This window comes from Siphateles boraxobius, unplaced genomic scaffold (assembly GCF_051911475.1).
Source record: "Siphateles boraxobius isolate OS27281-9 unplaced genomic scaffold, OSU_SipBor_1 49, whole genome shotgun sequence".
Classification (NCBI taxonomy): domain Eukaryota; kingdom Metazoa; phylum Chordata; class Actinopteri; order Cypriniformes; family Leuciscidae; genus Siphateles; species Siphateles boraxobius.
In genome coordinates, this window is record NW_027509130.1 from 2,837,425 (window position 1) to 2,856,975 (window position 19,551).

The following is a 19,551-nucleotide window of genomic DNA, read 5'->3' on the forward strand; positions in this document are numbered from 1 at the left end:
GGTTGATGTACGCTACAGTGGCGGTATTGTCTGAACGGACTAGTACGTGTTGACCCCTGAGCAACGCCCGGAAGCGGTGCAGGGCAAGGCGTACTGCCAACAACTCGAGGCAATTGACATGCCACAGCCGCTGGGGTCCTGTCCAGGAGCCCGCAGCAGCATGTCCATTGCACATGGCGCCCCAGCCCGTGGTGGAGGCATCTATTGAGACAACAACATGCCGGGAAGCTCGTGCCAGCGGGACACCGGCCCTGAGAAAACCGAGGTTCGCCCACGGGGTGAAGAACTGACGGCAGGTCGGAGTAACTGGTACTCGGAACGTGCCGTGTTGCCATGCCCACCTCGGGACTCGGTCGCGAAGCCAAAGCTGAAGCGGTCTCATATGAAGCAATCCGAGCGGCGTGACCGCGGCTGCAGATGCCATATGCCCCAGGAGCCTCTGAAAAAGTTTCAGTGGAACCGCACTCTTGCCCTCGAATTGTCTTAGGCAAGTCAGCAGTGACTGCGCGCGCTCGCTCGTAAGCTGCGCGGACATGGCGACCGAGTCGATGTCCATACCGAGAAAAGAGATCCTCTGCACGGGGCAAAGTTTGCTCTTCTCCCAGTTGACCCGAAGTCCCAGACGGGCTAGGTGCCGAAGCACTAGGTCCCTGTGTTCGCAAACCTGATCTCGAGAGTGAGCTAGGATCAGCCAGTCGTCGATATAACTCAGGATGCGAACCCCTTGTTCTCGAAGGGGAACAAGGGCCGCCTCGACGACCTTCGTGAAGATGCGAGGAGACAGGGCTAGCCCGAAAGGGAGAACCGCGTACTAGTATGCCTGCCCCTCGAAAGCAAACCGGAGGAACGGTCTGTGTCGAGGAAGAATGGAGACATGAAAGTAGGCGTCCTTCAGGTCGACCGCTGCAAACCAATCCTGGGGCCGTATGCGTTCGAAAACGCGTTTGGCGGTGAGCATCTTGAACGGCATCCTGTGAAGGGAGCGGTTCAGCACGCGCAAGTCCAGGATTGGCCGTAACCCACCGGTTTTCTTGGGGACAATGAAGTAGGGGCTGTAGAAGCCGGACCTCATCTCGGCTGGAGGGACAGTCTCCATTGCACCCTTCGCCAGCAGGGTGGCAATCTCTGCTCTCATGATAGGGGCATTGCCACCGACCAAAGTGGAGCGGACTCCCCTGAACCGGGGAAGAGACAGTGCGAACTGAATCGCATAGCCGAGCCTGACGGTACGCGCGATCCAGTGGGACAGACGGGGAAGCTCTAGCCAGGCTCCCAGGAACTGAACCAACGGGATCATGAAGGCCACAGGCGTCCCCCCGGAGGGGCAGCGAAGCGGAGTAACTGGCCCAGATGTGGACGGCATAGCGGCCCGGAGAGGGGGCACAGTTAGCAACCGCGCCCTGGCAGAGGGGGCCAGGGGAGGACCAGGCTGGTCGTCCCGCGGGGGCCTGCTCTGCCAGGGGTCTGGCGACAGAGGGGGACAGGGGCGAAGCGGTCCGTGGACGGCACGCCGTGTCAACCGCCTCTGGGACAGAGGGGGGCGAGGAGAGCACGGCTTGTGGGCGGCGCTCTGTGTCGCCCGAGAACTCTGTGAGCTCAGGGAAGAGGGGATTGTTTCTGACTTTAACCACATTAGGGTGCTGCCCACCCGTGGGTGAGCAGCGGGGAGTGGAGAACAAAAGATTCTCCCCCGGCCCTCCACCGGGGGAAGGAGTGGTCCTGCTACCACCTCCTGAGAAACAACCATCATCCCTGAGCAGCCCGTCTCAGGAGCGCCGCTTGGCCCGGCGTTTAGCGGGGGGCGGGGCAGGAGAGGGCTGTGGCGCCTTCTTACGGCTTCCTCCGCGACCGGCACTGGGTGGAGGCTGCTGCGTGGTCCGGGCGGGAGGGGCGGGAGCCGCAGGAGGGCGCCCTCGGCGGGAAACAGGTCGAGGCGTCTGCCCGGCCGGTAAGGTGGAGGCAGCAGCGGGCCGGCGGGGCAGAATGTGTCTGATGGCCTCGGTCTGTTTCTGGGCAGTTGAAAACTGTTGGGCAAAGTCTTCAACTGCACCGCCGAAGAGGCCGGACTGGGACAAGGGGGCGTTAAGCAGACGGGTCCGCTCAGCGTCCCGCATGTCAGCCAGGTTCAGCCACAGATGTCGCTCCTGGACCACAGCTGTGGACATCACCAAACCCAGGGAGCGCGCGGTAACCTTCGTCGCCCGGAGAGCAAGGTCGGTCGCGGCGCGCAGCTCATCAAAGAGCCCTGGGTTTGTCCTACCCTCGTGCATGTCTCTGAGCATCTGGGCCTGGTAGACCTGCAGAGTGGCCATAGCATGCAGTGAAGCAGCCGCCAAGCAGCCGCCAACTCCGGGCGGAGTTACGCCATGCAAATTCCGCAGACCCATGGCATTTCCTTGCCATTGGCTCGTTTTGTAATACTCGAAGTTGATAGGCTTTCTAAGCGAAACCCCATTCGTCGTCATCCGACGTAACTCGGAGTGACAACGAAAGGGAACTATATTTTCTGTATTAAATTCTATATTTTAATGGTAAAATAATGATTGAAATTAGGTTTAATTTTAAGTTTGACAACCATTGTGTTTTGAACCTAGGGTCCAGCTATGCTGGAGGTACAGCAACAGGGTTTGCTTATTCAGCCCGGTTTCCGGATGTTAGATATATACTTGTTCTGTAATTAGGTTTGTTGATGATAATACCAAATTAGTAAAATGTAAAGACAACTTTGACCAAAGATTCTGGAAATCAATAATGTATAATGTTGGATATTTGTTGATATTAAGTCATTGAAGCAAAAGATATTGTCTGTTTTATAAATTAAATTATGGGTCAGGATAATTTCCCTGGACAAGTATGACTAAAGTTAAACGAAAACTTTGTGAAAACAACTTAGAATATTTTGAGCATTTCGATGCAGCTTATGAAAATTAATGTTCTGCCAAAAATAATGATAAAGATTATGATTCGGCTATTGGGATTGAATCCGCCACTGGTGGACTGTAAAAGAATACAGAGAACTGCTTATCAGCTCTGTTTGCATTCCTGAATGGGACACACTGCTTCAAGAGTGTGCAGTAAGTTGGAGCCGACAGAGAGTGCTTTAATTGTGGTCAGCAGGACCATTTAACACGTAACTGTAAATGCCCACCGAGAAGGTGTAAAAAACAAAGTGTAATTAAGTGATATAAATTTCTGGTGTTAATGTGGGCTTGAAAGTAGATCAGTGTTTAATATGATGATATTAACATTTTCGTCTGAGAAAGAACTAGAGATAAAAACAAGGTCAAGAGATTGAAGTCTTAAAGTGAATCCTTTTAAAGAAAAGATCTATAATAGTAATTTTTAAAAGTGAATTGAATACAGGTTGATGTAAAATTAATGACTCCAACAAATGTGAGTTGCAAAATATATCAAAGTAACTAACAGGATGATTGTGTTGTAATTAAACATTTAAAAAAAGATTTTAGAGTATATAGAGAGACTAATCTCACAGATGATTTACAATAACTGCAAAAGTATCACAAGCAGAGAGTGCTTGCCTCGTCAAAAAGTAAATCCTAATTGGAGATTGATAAACTCCAAGAGAAAACTTAAGTCAAATATTAAACTATGGTAATTGAGATTGAGAAATGTGAAACGTTATTGAGAACTAGAATAATTATTTTTATGTAAGAACAAATAAGCAGAAGTAGTAGGCTACTGAATTAACGGTTGCTAAATGTAAAATGTGTTGAAAGTCATCTGATTAAACAAACAGCTTGAAAAGTTGACCATGAAAGAGCTAGAAGCTGATGTTTTGCTTTCAAAAGATGAGTCTGCTATTGGCTGTAATGAAACAGTTCGCTTATCTAAATCTGATGTGTGCTGTGGCTGAAACAGCCAGTGGGACAGAGACTCAATCTGAATGGAAATTTGTAATGTCTAGATTCCCTGACGTGGGCAAAGGACAACTGTAAAACTATGTTTATTTGAAAACACATGTAATTTCTGGCAAAGATGCCTTAAGCTGGGATAGAGTTAAAAGATGGTAGATAAAAGTTTGATGTTAGAAGTATATGAGAGAGCAGTGTACCAGTCCGAATGTCTCAGAGTCTCTCTCATTCAATGAGTCAGCTAAAAGCTGTTATCTGTGATAATAAGTAAAGCACAGTGTTTCAGTTGAGAATCATAGACACAGAGATGTTTAAAGAAACAATTGCCGTTCAGAGGGCAATTTGTATTTGTAAATGTTTTAAATGTAAAACTGAATGACTTTAAAGAAGTCTTTAAAATAATAATACAGACCTTGAACGATAGAGGTGACATTTTGATTAGCGTATTTTAGGACCAGTAACAACTTTGTCTCATTTAGTCTCCACCATTCAGGACCGATGGCTCCGGCTACAGATGAAGTACACTGAATGTACGGTTGTGATCTAAATTCACTGAGTATAGTCTAAGTAGCTAGGTTGCTGGATGGATTAATGGATTTAAGTGATTAAATACTGTTGTTATTAACCTGTCTCCCTGTGAACACTATTAGGCAATCGGAATGGCTCTGGTGACTCTTGAACGTGCCTTTCCTAAGCTCCAGAAAACAGCTGAGTTCTGTTGAAGAAAACTGATTGTATTGGGAAAGAGCGGTCACCAGTGTGTACATGTGTACGAGTGGCTACTCAATGACGGGATGATCTTCCTGGCCAGGGGACAGCCTAACGCAGGGGGTCACGAACATTGGGCAACTCCGGATGGAGGTGTTATTTGTGAGAAAGGTATGAGAGTTGAGCGCTGATTACTGGAGGCCACCGGGGTCAGCAGAGCATTGAGAGGTGAGATGGGCTGTGAGGTGAAAATTAATGTTACGGCAGTCTGACCCAGAAATGTGAGTTCCTCTATACCACTCACCAGAAACCGCATTGATTGTATGGCTTGTTTTTCATTGTGACAAGTGTCTGCAACTATGCCAGGGGACGACAACCTGAAGAGAAGAAAATTAAAGATAAATAGCTAACGGGAGTGGGCTTTCAGGAGCCAGCTGATTCCATGAGGTGATTGCCATTATTTGCTGCGGAGACAGTAACAAAACTTAATTATATGAGGGACATGATGTTGGTTGCCATATGGGCAAGTAAAATGTATAGAAGAGTTAATTTTGAGCTAATATGTCTATAACATAGTTTTAACTCGTGAAGGTCGTTGGACATGGTGGTGGCTAAAGATGAAGACAGGCTTTTGTAGATTTGAGATGAGTCTGGATAACAAAGGTGAATGGTAAAAGGTTAATGTAATAAATTTAATATTACATTTTGTCTAAATTACAGTCTTAGGAGGCTGTTGAAAAGATTATTTGTTTAGAGAGAGAGAGACTGTCTGAGTGAAGGCAGGGATGGTAACTGTGTCTGTCTTTCTGTTATCGGCCTGCTAGAGCAAGCTGAAGCAAAATAGTGATAATGAACCAAAATCCAGCTGAATTTTCTAAGATGAAATGAATAATGAACAGACATGCTTTGAAACTGGTTAAGAGACCATGTAAAATTAGGTAAAAGCTACAGTAAAATGTGAAGTTTAAATCTTACTTAAAATTTAAATCTTTTTAGAGATGATATAATGAAAAGCGAACATTGAAGATGAACAGTTAAAATATGTGTCTAATATGTGTGTGTGTGATGGTGACTGCACTCTATGTCTTGTATGTGTTAGTTTGGGGTACGAATACTGCGTCTGAATAGTGTGTATATTGTGTTATTAACCTCTGGAATGAGGGTTTTATCATTACAGATGGGTTAAGGCAAATGACAAGTTTTAAGGAAGCTAATAGTTTTGAGTCAATCTGATGACAAGATGATGTAGAACATGGGACGAGCTTTAAATGGATTAGTTATCCAGCTCTGTCTGCTACTGGTAATTATGAATCAATCTATGGATTAAAAGCATTTATGTAAATTGGACTTGTGAAGTTGTAGAGCGCTGTCCATCATGGGTTGAGATAAACTAAAATGTTATAGATTTGCAGGCAATAACAAAGTGACATATTGGCTAAGTCAATATCAAATTATCCAGAGAGTCCTTCACATTTATGAATATTGTGAACAAAAGGGGGAAAATGTTGTTTGACTGACATTGACCAAGTCTGTACAGCACGACCTGACCTGACAGAAACAATTGAAACAGAATTTTCAGAAACAATGTTTGTAGATGACGGGATTAAGAGACCAAACAACAGGCCTGAAAAGCAGGATAAACTGTAAGACTGAAGGCCGTTGCCCTCCAAATACTCTGATAAGAAGATGTGTTTGTGGCTTTAAGTAATATTTTTGTTTCAGAGGCAGAGAAAGATGTCTGGAGGAATTTTGGCTTTGGGACAACGTTTGGGTTAGTGTTGATGGCAAACTTTATCCAAACACCATTATGTTAGATTGATGCACGAGATGATTCATGCATCAAAAGGGGGGATGGTAACAATTTTGATAACAATTGACAAAATTTGGTTTATTAAGGGAAGGTATATGTTGGGAGGACAAGGGGCTTAATAGGGTAAAAGCCTGGCAAGAAGCCATTCTTCTCCCTAACAAAATTGCTGTCTGTAAGTGTACCGCACACGCTGATAACAAAATTGCAGGACTGTTTCAACAGGAGACGCCAGGGCAGATGCAGCAGCGAAGGCCGTGGCAGCACAGCAGACAAAAGAAACTACGTGTACTTTACTATCTGAAAATAACCTCGACATTTGTTTTTCTTTACAGAGCATGCAGACTTTTGATGCAGGGCAGAATGTGCCCAATAAAATAATGGTTATGGATGAATTTGACTAACTATCCTGGCCTAGATTGTTATTGTGGCAGAAAGAAACAAGGCCACACCTGCGCAGCGCATAACTCAAGATTTTCCTTTTGCAGAATGTCAGGAAGGATTGCAGAAAACATAACTAATTCTGTTCCAAATCAATAAATATTGTGTTGTGGACATGAGCAAAGTGGGTTGAGTGTTTTTCAGGGTAAAAGGACCCCGAGTGCTATTAAGTGAGGAAGAAATTATTTAGTGATAAGATGATTTGTAAAATGAGAAGAAACAGAGTTGAATTGGACAAGTGTTGAGAATAAACTTGAAATTCTTTATGCATATCATCAGCAAGGTGAACAAATGGTGAAAATTTCACTGGTCACACCAATAGGCACGAGCGGCAAGAAAAGCGGTCACTAACAAAATACTTAAGGTCTCCATTCACAGGTGAAAGCAGGCAAGAAATGGTTCACTCCAGTGGGGGTGCGGTCGTGATTTAAGAGAAAACCTTATAAGGATCAGAAAATGGTTGGAGAGTGTGACACCTGGGTCCAAGCCTCTCACCTTAGACAACACCAACAGGCCTCAACCATCCAATAGAGCACAAAGTGAGGGATTCAAGGACGTGCTAGTAACGTACCTCCCGAACCAGCGATGGAAGACCATGGCTACGGCACGCAAAGTGTCACCCTGGTGAAGACGGAATGTCCATGGGGCAAACGAGATGACCAACACACCTGGAGGAAGATGCACCAACTAATGGTTTGAGTTTAGCAAAATAATCTGTTTTTGTGATGATTTTGATGATTTTATTTGATTGAATTAAAATAGGGCTTAGATCAAATGATTTGATTGGTTAAGGATTCATTAGAAAATATTTCAGGTAAATTATAGGGATTATTATTGAAGAAACTTGATTAGGCTGTCCATTAAGGGTAAGAAAGGCCGATCATGGGAGAATATGTATGGTAATAAGCTAAAAGATGGTCCGTATTTGAAATATTAGAGTTAATTTTGAACAACTACATTGGTTAAAAGAATGGATAAAAAAATATAAAACCTTTTCAGGATAGATTTTATTAAATATGGTGTTAAAAGTTAAGAAAATATGGTTAGGAAAATGGAGGCGATGTATGGAAATGGGCGTGGACTGATGGTAAATGGATAAGAATGGTTAATCTTTGGGGGGTTGGGGGTACTGTACTACCAATTTCAGCGATAGGATTATCAATATTGTTATGTTTACCATGCATTATAATGTGTTTCCAGCTCAGTACAGAGACTGGTTAAAGCTGGGAGTCTGTTCAATTGGATGAACAAAATATGATGATACAAGTAGTGGGAGCTACTGTGACATGTGTTAAAGTGTATGTTTCCTTTTCTTTTTCTTTCTTTCTATGTATGTTTTTGATATGAACAGAAGGTTAAAAGCTGTGGTTATCCGCTATGTGATGACGTACAAGGAGAGTGGTCGAAATGAGGGATTTTATTCTACTTTTATTTCTTTGTATTTCTTAGCCTGTTGAAATGCCATGTGGGTTTCAAGATGTGTAATGATAACCAGGGTGTTAAATTGATGTGTTTCATACTTAAACTATACACTATTTCTTGTTTATACTGAGGTGACTGAGGGTCCGACCTAGGTCGGGAGTGCAATAACAGTGCTTATTCATTCAGCCCGGCCGCAGATAAAGTCTTTACTTGCTTGCTAATACTTAAGGGACTATCCCCACAAAAACAGCCTAAGCTTTTTACTTTTCCAAATGTTATTTCACAAATGTTTAAGAGAGTGGTCAGTTATGTTAAAACCAGAGATGAAGAGTATAAGTGTGATGAAATGACTTAAAATTTGTTCTATTATTTTTATTATTATGATTGGGTAATCTGAATGATAAAAAGGGGGGAATTGTTGTAGAAATTTTAATAGTCATTGATCCCAAACAGGTATCATAAGAGAAAGAACCTATTCAATGTATAAAAGTATATGTGTGTACGTGCTTGTGCGTGACTTTTCAGGAACATATGGGACAGGACCTCTGACCTTAGGGACGGTCAGTTTTGGCCAGTTTATTTCAGTACCAGTTTGTGTCTTTAAGTAGAAACTGAACAGCAGTAAGGACCTTATCTGGGTGGGTGAAAGGTACAGCGGGTGAGGAGGAACCTTGAAAACAGTATAAAGGCTGTCCCATATCTTCCTGTTGGGTGTCACTCTCTTGCACAGCCTAACTTCTGTGTACTAGACTGAACCTATTCTTGCAAGAATAAATACTTTTCTTTTTATTAATTTGACTCTGAGTGTCTCTTACGCAGTGATGATGTTTAACAGAATTTTTGCCACAACAAACCGAACTTGCTAGAGTGCACACTGCACATTATTGGGATTCTGTGTTGCAGATTTGACACATTTGTCAAAAGGAAACCTTTAGAGTCTAGAAACTCATTGCAGCTAAAGACACAAGTCTCACCATGTATTTCAAATCTGAGAATGATGAAATTATTTTTAGATGATGCTATGTAATTTCTATATGTGCAAACCAAAGGAAATGCGAGGTATGATAGCTAACAGGTGTTGTAAGGGCAGAATTTTAAAACAACTTTTGCCTACAGCGCAAATGTAACAATGAGCAATTTGAAGATACAATTAATTAATTTGTTAAATATTTAAGTATTCATTTCTTGTTGAGTATAAAAATAGTATATAAACGTTTAGAGGAAATGTGTTTTTAAGTTGCAAAATAAAAATAAAAATCATGAAGTAAGTTTTATAATTATGACCTTTACCTTTTCAATAATTTAACCACTTTGAATATCAGGTAGGCTATTGCTTAATTCAATTCCTATTTATTTCTATGGCACTTTTCACAATTTTGCATGGTTCCAAAGCAGCTTTACATACATGTCAAAAGTAGTTACAAAATGATGTAATTATGACAAATAAAGAAAACAATATATAGTCAGTTTGAAATGGTGAAAGAAATTCATGTACCTGATCAGAAGTTGTAATACTTTAGTGTTAGAGCTGGGACAAAAAATCTATTCACCTTTCGCATTTTTTTTTTTTACGATTCAAATTTTTTTTTTTTATTATTCGAGAATTGATATTAATTAAAATTCAACTGCTTTATTTTTGTCCTTGCTTGTAGATGACGTTGACAGAAGTTAGCCACTTTCGTTCCAACAGAGGATGAAATGTGTCGTTATCTATGAGTGTTAAAGGGTAACTAAACACTAAAACAACTTTTTTTAGTTAATGATCTGTAAGAATGGAGCTTCATAAATGCTATTCATTGATTCAAGTAAATTTTTTTATTATTTTATTTTTTATTTTATTTATTATTAAATTATTTTATATAAGTGTTTTAATTTTCAAATATATGGTGTAAAAACGTCTGAGTGCTGCCCTCTTCAGGTTAAACGGAAAGCTCCTGAAGCAGGGGTACTCTGACGTAGGGTACTCTCTGACGATACTCTGTCACGCCCTAGTGCGAGCTCACCACGCCCTTGGCAGCGTAATAGTAATAATAATCCTGGAAAGATGCCGACCTAGATGCAGGAGTTAAGACCGCAGCTTGAGCCAGCGGCTCGATTTGATATGGCTCTGGACCTGTGTCCACAGACAATTCAACATCCTCCACTTCAGGTGAAGGTGGGGGAGAAAAGTCCTCGACTTCAAATGACCGCTCTGTTGCAAAGCTACTTGCATTACTCCAGTCGTTCTCCATTTTAGCGAGTCTGACAGCAGCTGTCAATTAATCCGTCACTGCGGGTCTCAGGTGCACGCCCCCCCCCACCCCCCACCTTAGTTACCCTTTAGTTACCCTTTAAGTGACCTAATATCCCAAGACTGAAAGCACTGAAAAGCTCTCGCGCTACTCATATGCTGAGAGAGATAAGACAATAGAGCTGCACGATTCATCTTTAAAAGACTGTGATCTCGATTCAAACACACACGATCTTTCAATTCGTCTATCTATTAAACATTGACAAAATCATATCGCAACATTCAAAGCTGTGTTGGCGCTGCCGCTGACCTGGAGAGAGTAGTCATGAAACACCTTCATCAACAGTCTTTTCAACCTCATAGTATCATTAATTCTGTGATGCAATTGTTACAATTATCATAGAAGCACTTATATAAAAGTTTAAATATCAAATATGAACACTGATGTCTAAGATAGCGATCAAAATCAGCTTTTGATAGAAACTTGGTGCTTAAAATAACGCATTTAATAACGCAAGTGGTGACAAGTGACTGTTTAACAAATAACAAAAATGTATTTGTTATTGAATCATTTATTCAAGAGAATGTAGTATTGTATGATGTTTCTGAAATAAAAGTCAGAAAGATGTGATGATTTGTTTTGTATTATGACTCATCTTATACATCATGTACAGTCTGTATAAGTGTATGATTTAACTTTTCCCGATGGTCTAGAGTAAAAAAAAATCGCAATATCGAATCGCAATACTTGTAGAATCGCAATTCTTAAAAAAGATCGGCACCCAAGTATCGTGATAGTATCGAATCGGGAGATAGGTGTATCGTCCCAGCCCTATTTAATGTATTCTTAATACACTCAAATGCACCTACCATTCCCATTAATGCTACTTTATTGGCCCGTTGCACTTTGAAATGTGGACTTATTACACACTAAAATTACACAACAAGTTCAAATTTCAAACATATTCGCAAATGTTAACTGCATGAAAAGTAAAAACGTAAAATGTATTCAAATTATTTCAATTCATGAGTCATATTTAAATTTGCAGCACAATGCGAGACTTTCATTGCTTTTTACATCAGGAGCAGACAGTTCTGCAGAACATAGAGAGTTAAAGCTGCAGTAGGGAGTTTTGAGAAAATGTTGACTTAGCCTGAAAATTTGAACAAGCACAACTTACAGGTCCAACCCCCTTGCTCTCTGCTGCGCTACAGCCCTCCCTCCGCAGCTCCTTCCTCCACAGCTCCTCCCTCCACAGCTCCTCCCTCCACAGCTCCTCCCCCACAGCTCCTTCCTCCACAGCTCCTCCCTCCACAGCTCCTCCCTCCGCAGCTCCTCCCCCACAGCTCCTTCCTCCACAGCTCCTCCCTCCACAGCTCCTCCCTCCACAGCTCATCCCCCACAGCTCCTTCCTCCACAGCTCCTTCCTCCACAGCTCCTCCCTCCACAGCTCCTCCCTCCACAGCTCATCCCCCACAGCTCCTTCCTCCATAGCTCCTTCCTCCACAGCTCCTCCCTCCACAGCTCCTCCCTCCGCAGCTCCTCCCCCACAGCTCCTTCCTCCACAGCTCCTCCCTCCACAGCTCCTCCCTCCACAGCTCATCCCCCACAGCTCCTTCCTCCACAGCTCCTTCCTCCACAGCTCCTCCCTCCACAGCTCCTCCCTCCACAGCTCATCCCCCACAGCTCCTTCCTCCATAGCTCCTTCCTCCACAGCTCCTCCCTCCACAGCTCCTCCCTCCGCAGCTCCTCCCCCACAGCTCCTTCCTCCACAGCTCCTTCCTCCACAGCTCCTCCCTCCACAGCTCCTCCCTCCGCAGCTCCTCCCCCACAGCTCCTTCCTCCACAGCTCCTCCCTCCACAGCTCCTCCCTCCACAGCTCATCCCCCACAGCTCCTTCCTCCACAGCTCCTTCCTCCAGAGCTCCTCCCTCCACAGCTCCTCCCTCCACAGCTCATCCCCCACAGCTCCTTCCTCCATAGCTCCTTCCTCCACAGCTCCTCCCTCCACAGCTCCTCCCTCCGCAGCTCCTCCCCCACAGCTCCTTCCTCCATAGCTCCTCCCTCCACAGCTCCTCCCTCCACAGCTCATCCCCCACAGCTCCTTCCTCCACAGCTCCTTCCTCCACAGCTCCTCCCTCCACAGCTCCTCCCTCCACAGCTCATCCCCCACAGCTCCTTCCTCCACAGCTCCTCCCTCCACAGCTCCTCCCCCACAGCGGAGCCTGCCGTGAACGCGCAGGCTAGTAAGCAGGACCACCGATGACGGCTGATTATAAACAGTTATGGAACATTCACTAATAGGGACGAAACATCAACAATATGCTTTACATTGACTATGGTCTGCCCATACTTTGACTACAAACTTGGTCCTCAAATCATTATGTATTTTGCAATACATGTAACTTTATAACATTGCACTCTTTCTATAAGTTATAAATAGCTAGTAAGATAACGTTAAAGGATTAGTTCACTTTTATAAAAACTTTTGCTGATAATTTACTCACCCCCATGTCATCCAAGATGTCCATGTCTTTCTTTTGTAAGCCTGTGTATTGGTCCAATGAGGGTTTCCAATAATACAGGTGAAGGTCTTTGCGTGTTACTGTCTTTTCTCGTGGCAAAGTATTTTTGGTTAAATGCAATACATTTTATCTTATGTATTAACTCGTTTCATCTGACTCCATAAAATGAAAAGGTTTTTCAATGATATCTGTGCATCATTAAATGTGAGCGAATGTTTTACTATTCTTTTAAACTCTTGAATGCAAATAATGTCAAAGTCAATTAGAATAATCAAATGTCACAATTTAATATGTCAGGTAAATGAATCATTATAATTTGATCATCAATTCAAGGATAGTCAATGCAAAACATCAAATGCTCTAGAACAAAGAGGAAAAGTTTACCCGACAAGAAATGCGTGAGGCAGAGAGACTCGCAACTCTCAGCCTCACGGGCCGATCTCAGATACAGAAAAGGCCCTGAGCTCTCGCTGCGTTTCATTATATACCCAGACCTCATTTCAAATCTAAACATCATTCACAGTGGAATTTTACCTGTAAGTCACCATTTGCTAGCAGTGGAAAATTAGCATTCAGTCAAATGGTCGAAGGTGTTAACTCAAAGACACACCCTCCAGTATTGGAGGGTGTGGAAGATATTTCTAAACTTCCTAAGAACTTTATTACCTTTTGGGTTTACTTCTTTGGGAATGAGACATTTGTACCAGTCGTACCGAGACATTTCAAATAATACCAAATATGTATAAAACTAGATGATAATCATTCACATTAAACCATTTAGATTCTTGTGTGAGTTTGGGAGATCTCTGCCAGGATGAAGAATGGGGGACAGAAATGTAGATTAGGATGAGGGAGGTGAGACCTTCATCTCAATAGTGCATGAGGGGGAGTTCAAATGTTAATTTCCTTTGTTTTCTCAGAGAGTGGCCCTCTCTTAAAGTCCTTCAAGTTTTTCCAGTCTTACAGATTGGCCTCTTGACCACGTGGGTCAAATTCAGATGAACACTTACGTGGTCACAGTAAGACGGTTGTTGTAATCCTCGAGACGTAACTCAAAAATTGTCTTTGCAATGTTAGCATCTGTAGAAGCTTTCAGAGTGCTGTGTTCACCTGCAGAACACCTGGTCTCACCAGGTGTATGTAGCTTGAGTTGGAGCAGCAGGTGGATAAATGCGTTCAGGTTTTCTTCTTGCGTTTCAGCCTAGAATGTGAGCAAAGTTCATAGAGTCAATCTGGACCTTTGTGACTTGTTCAGTCGACGTGTCATTCCTTCATAGAGAAACTTCTGCTTCTCTGGCACCATCCCCATGATGATAACCTGACCCTTCTTGACCAATCCTGTCACCTTCAGCGGTGTGGTTGTCTGGGCAGACCTCGATGGATGAAGGGGCTCTCCTTGGCTTCACACTGCCTTGTGTGAGACATCTGAAAAGCATCTTAAATGTCCACTTCACGATTGAACACATATGAACTTGAACTCGTGAAGAAATGCATAGAAACGCATAATGCAACAAAACAAAATCATGTCATGTTCAATGTAAAATACCATGTTCTTGTCAGCAAGTGTGAATGGTACATCTGTCTCATATGTTTCTCAAGGTCCTGAATGGTAAGGATGTCTCATATTAAATATCCAATTCTTAAATATATATATATATTTTGGTCTGAATTATATAAAGGAAATGCAGCAAGAGGTCAGTGTAATCAAACCAATCAAATAGATTCTATTGATCAAGAAGTCATGTAATAACAACAATACTATTCAATAAATGCATATGTATATAATAATCAGTGTTTGTTCAGGAATCTTCCAATGCCAGCCACTTATGCAAATCTAAGAAGTGACTTGGAACATGCTTAAATGTATTCAAGAATGGAGATTGTTCATTCCTTGCAACAGGTGCGAGAGTGTGTGTCTGTGTGTGAGTGTGAGAGTTTGTGTGAGAGAAAGAGAGAGAGAGAGAGAGTGTCTGTGTCTGTCTGTGTGTGTGTGTGTGTGTGTGTGTGTGTGTGTGTGTGTGTGTGTGTGTGTGTGTGTGTGTGTGTGTGTGTGTGTGTGTGTGTGTGTGTGTGTGTGTGTGTGTGTGTGTGTGTGTTGTTGGCTAAGTCACAGTCAATGACAGGGTTGAATTGTAAATTCTGTAATTGATTGAAGCGCTCACACAAAGCGATCTACTTAGTTATGATGTTTCTGTTATTAGTGGTTTGTTGAGAAATCAGGGGCCCTCTGACTTTCCAACCACCCTAATAACAATCAGAAAATTTTAACATTTTGAAAATTGAATAGCAGGTCTGTCTCTGCTTATAATTTGCATCATCGATTTGTGGCTGTGACCATTCATATGTATATTACAGTGTTTTTGTGTGAGTGTTGTGAACGGAGTATGCTATGTGCGTCTCTGTTAGACTGTCGTCATTGGATCAGCTCTATCATCCTATATGTGTGAAGCTATCCGGATCTGTTAGTGTGAAGATGTACAATAGGTCTTTAGTGAGGTGATCTTCCCATGATGTGTAGTGTTCAGCCTGGATAGACTTGATCTATTCCAGGTGATGATGATGTGAGGGTGTAGTGATGGAGGAGTGTGTTCAGTGTTCATGTCTAGGAGATGGGTGGAATCTAATCTATAATAATTGTGTTGTAAATTTAGTTCCAGTTGTATACTGGGAGGCCATGCTTATATAGTGATATGCTATTGTGAGATGTTAATGGCCTCTTGAAGTGTCTTTTCACCCATCTCCCGAGTCTCAGGTTATGTTCTAACAATCGTGAGGTCCGGCCCGTCCTGGCATCCGTCCTCCGAGGAATTGCAGAAGTAAACCTGACAGAAACAAATGCAGAGAGAACCACAGTTAATTCTGACGTTTTCAAACAGTTTCAAATTCAGACATGTGGAATTATTTTGCTTGCTCCATTATCATGTCCATTGCAATTTTAATTCCAGTTGTCACATGAAACCGAGTTTCATTGACCAGGTCTGAATTATTGCTGCTGCTTCGGTGCAGTGTGTGACACCTTAAAGCTGCTCTTGCAGTCGAGCCTTCACAGTCTGCTGTGTCACAGCATTAGAGATCCCAGTTTTCGGGTTTTACAAGTTGCTTTCATTACAGCCAGATCTGTGGGCATGAATTAGTTCATGGTGTCGTTCACACATTTGGTTAGTGCAGGTCTCTAGTTACCTGCAAAAGGTTGTGGTCTGTCTGATGTTTAGTTCACACCCTCCTTGTAAATTTGCTTACCTGTGCCACACTTCCGGGAGTGTTTTTCAAAGGCAAAAAATTAAAACACACCTCCGCCCTTTTGGCACTGGGTAGCAGGTTAACGAAATCGAACTGTAAGGATGAATGTTAATGTCATATTTTTCAAATTAATGCCCTGTTTGGCGATTACAATATAATCTATATTATAATTTAAGAATATAAATGAAATTATATTGTTTCTGGTCTCTGAAGAGTCTCTGCTTGTTCTTGTTTCAATACATTTAAGGGAAAAATGTGACAGATTCAATGAATTTAGATGATAAACTATTAAGCCATTTGCTATTGGGCTGCTACCCGACTAGCAAATGAGGCTAATAGCTGAAGGCCTTGAGTGACCAAAGTTGTTAGCTCACTGAGGGATGCATTTGAGCTTTGGTTGCTTGCAGAGCGCTGGTTTGTGTCATCAGAGTGTGGTTTTCTGCGTTTTTTGAAATAGGGTGGAGGTCTGCCTCTGCCCAATGACCAGCACTTTTCCTCTGTATGGCCTGTTTTGTGACAGGAATTACAGAGTCTGCTCAGTTTTTCACTGTGTGGCTTTCTGAATTCTCCTGCAAATGGAGGATTTTCATGATATTCTAACACAGCTACCTCACCATGCATCTGTTTTCGTGACTCAATTCTTGTTGCCCAGCTAACAATACCTTCGAATGTATTTTTTGCTGGAGAAGCACCATACATGAGCGATTGCTGTACACGCGGTCCTGCATTTGTAAGTAGTAAATCAAGGAGAGTTACATTGTTGTGGTTAACACCTTCAATTCCAGAATACTCCTCAAACAGTTCAAACATATTTTCTGCATACGTCTCGAACGATTCTTCAGTACTCTGTTTCCGATTGAAAATCAATTCCCATCCAACAGGACTACAACCACGTAGATCGCGAAGACATTGTTTTAGTCTATTAAAGATTTCATCCTCAGGCTCATCTTGATACATTGACTGCACGATGTTCCCTGTCATCAAAGCCTGTGGTATCTTATAGTTCAGAACGTCTGGAATTGAGCTGATAACAATTTGCCAAATATCTTTTGGTTCAAGCTGAAATGCATGTTTTAGACTAACAATGCGTCTCCACCATGGTTCGAATGGCCCTTTCAAGGGGAATGGTCCGATCTCTGTTTTAAACAAGCTACATTCAGTTACCGTTAGAGGACGCCGAATGGTTGACTCTGTGCCATTTGGGTGCCGTATCACCTTAAAGGCTGAAACAGGCACTCTGTTCAAAACTTTATCACATGCTTCACCTGTCTGAAAAGATACAGGATTGTAAGAGCAGGCTGGCTCATTTAAGAAGTGCACATTTTTAGTCCCATCGCTGTTGAGCGTTTTGGGAGACATGCATTTTTTAGATTTTAGTTTAGTCTTAAGATCTGCAATGGTGTATTTGTGATTTTTACACTTTTCAGTCAGGGCTAACTGCTCAGCTAGTAATTTATCTAGCTGTGTTTGGAGATCTTGAATCTTTGCCTCAGACATTTTTGCCTCTGCATTTTTAGAATGCACTTCTTCACATTTAATATCCATAAGCGAAGATAGAAATGTTGTTGACTTATCTAGCCGTTTATAACTCATGAAGTTTAAAGCCTCAATTATTTCACCATGTTTTGATTTCTTCTGCTTACTACCCACCGTTTTCCACCAAGTGGAAATTTCATTCTCAATAGCGTCCATGTTAAGACCTTTTTTATTGAGTTTATACAGTGTAGGCTCGACCTTTTCGGCCCATAATGTAAACAGGACAGGATCATTATACATGTTCCTATTTATATTTGGGGAAATTTCGTTCCCTGAAGCTTTGAATATGAAAAAGTTTTTTGTTTCAGGATTAATGAGATGCGCGTTCACAGTTTCTGATTCTCATCTATGTTCCTTTGCGTGGTTTTATCGCAGCTATGGGAGTTTTCCACCAAGGATACAAAAATTCAGACTATATGAAGGCAAAGTCATTTTAACGTTTGATTATTCTATTTTCTCTTACTTTATATTTTTCGTTTATAGATCAGGAAACTATATCACTTTGCAGTCCTTCTTCTAAGGATGCACGACACAATCTCGCCAGTCTGACTTATCAAAACAGAGGTAATTGGCTAAATATCTGAGATGTGCCGTATTCACACGTACACAATAACAGGCACTTGAATAGCCCCCTTGAACGCCACCTCAGGAACAGAGGTTATGGAACGCACCCGAATCCAGGTTGATCAAACAGCACTTTGCTGATTCTGGACGGAAATAACTCGTTCCCCTCATTCAAGTACACTTGAATCTGATATTCAGTATTAGTCGTCACTAATGTCTGGCGCAAACTTGTGGAAATATACGAATCCTGTAATCTATTTTGAAAAATAATTTCAGAGCAATCCAGAATTAGTTCAAACGTGATAATATTTCGTTCTCCGAATATGAAAAGTATTTCTGTCTCGGGACTTTCAAGAATTAATGAGATGCGCGTTTGTTGTTTCTGACTTTCAAATTCATTGTGAATCACATTATAACCACATTCAGCATAGACACACACTTGTTCAATTCAGTTCACACAGGATACATGGCCTAGAATACAACATCAACAGCCTTTACCTAAGTGTTCCAAATACACCCACAATAAAGCAATCCTGTGTTTAAAGAATAAACTTACAATTAGCCTATGTGCACATATAGTAGCACAAACAACTATAAAGTGTGTTCTATGAGTGCATTACAATGTGTGAAGCACAACTCCAAATTTGAAAATACAAATTATTGCATTATTGCCTTTTAATCCCATCTGTGTTAAAGTGGAAGCTTTCAAATGCAATATAAAGTTTGTAAAGATTAGTTTAGGTTTATTATAGAATATTATTCAATGTGGCCTAGGGCCCATGGTGTGCTGGTGGTCACACAAAGGGTTAAGCGTTTTTTGAATGCATGGACAATAGCATTTAGCTTAGCCTTGTTTTGGAAACAGCATGGACAATAGCATTTAGCTTAGCCTTGTTTTGGAAACAGCATGGACAATAGCATTTAGCTTAGCCTTGAGATCCGATTTTAGCCTGTAAATCATATCATGCCTGTTTTTCCAAATTTAGCTTTTTATAAACAATGCATCATCGGCCTGTCTTTTATTTATAAAATCATGTGTTTTCCGATCGTTTACAAACTTAGATTTTTCTTTCTGTTGTTTGCTGATTCTCTTCACGTGTTGCTGGTTTGTTTCAACAAAGCCAATACAACAATGGCGACAAACATGCGGCTGATTTGAAAACTTTTAGGGTTTGTTTTACAGCTCCTCATCAAGTAACGTTACAC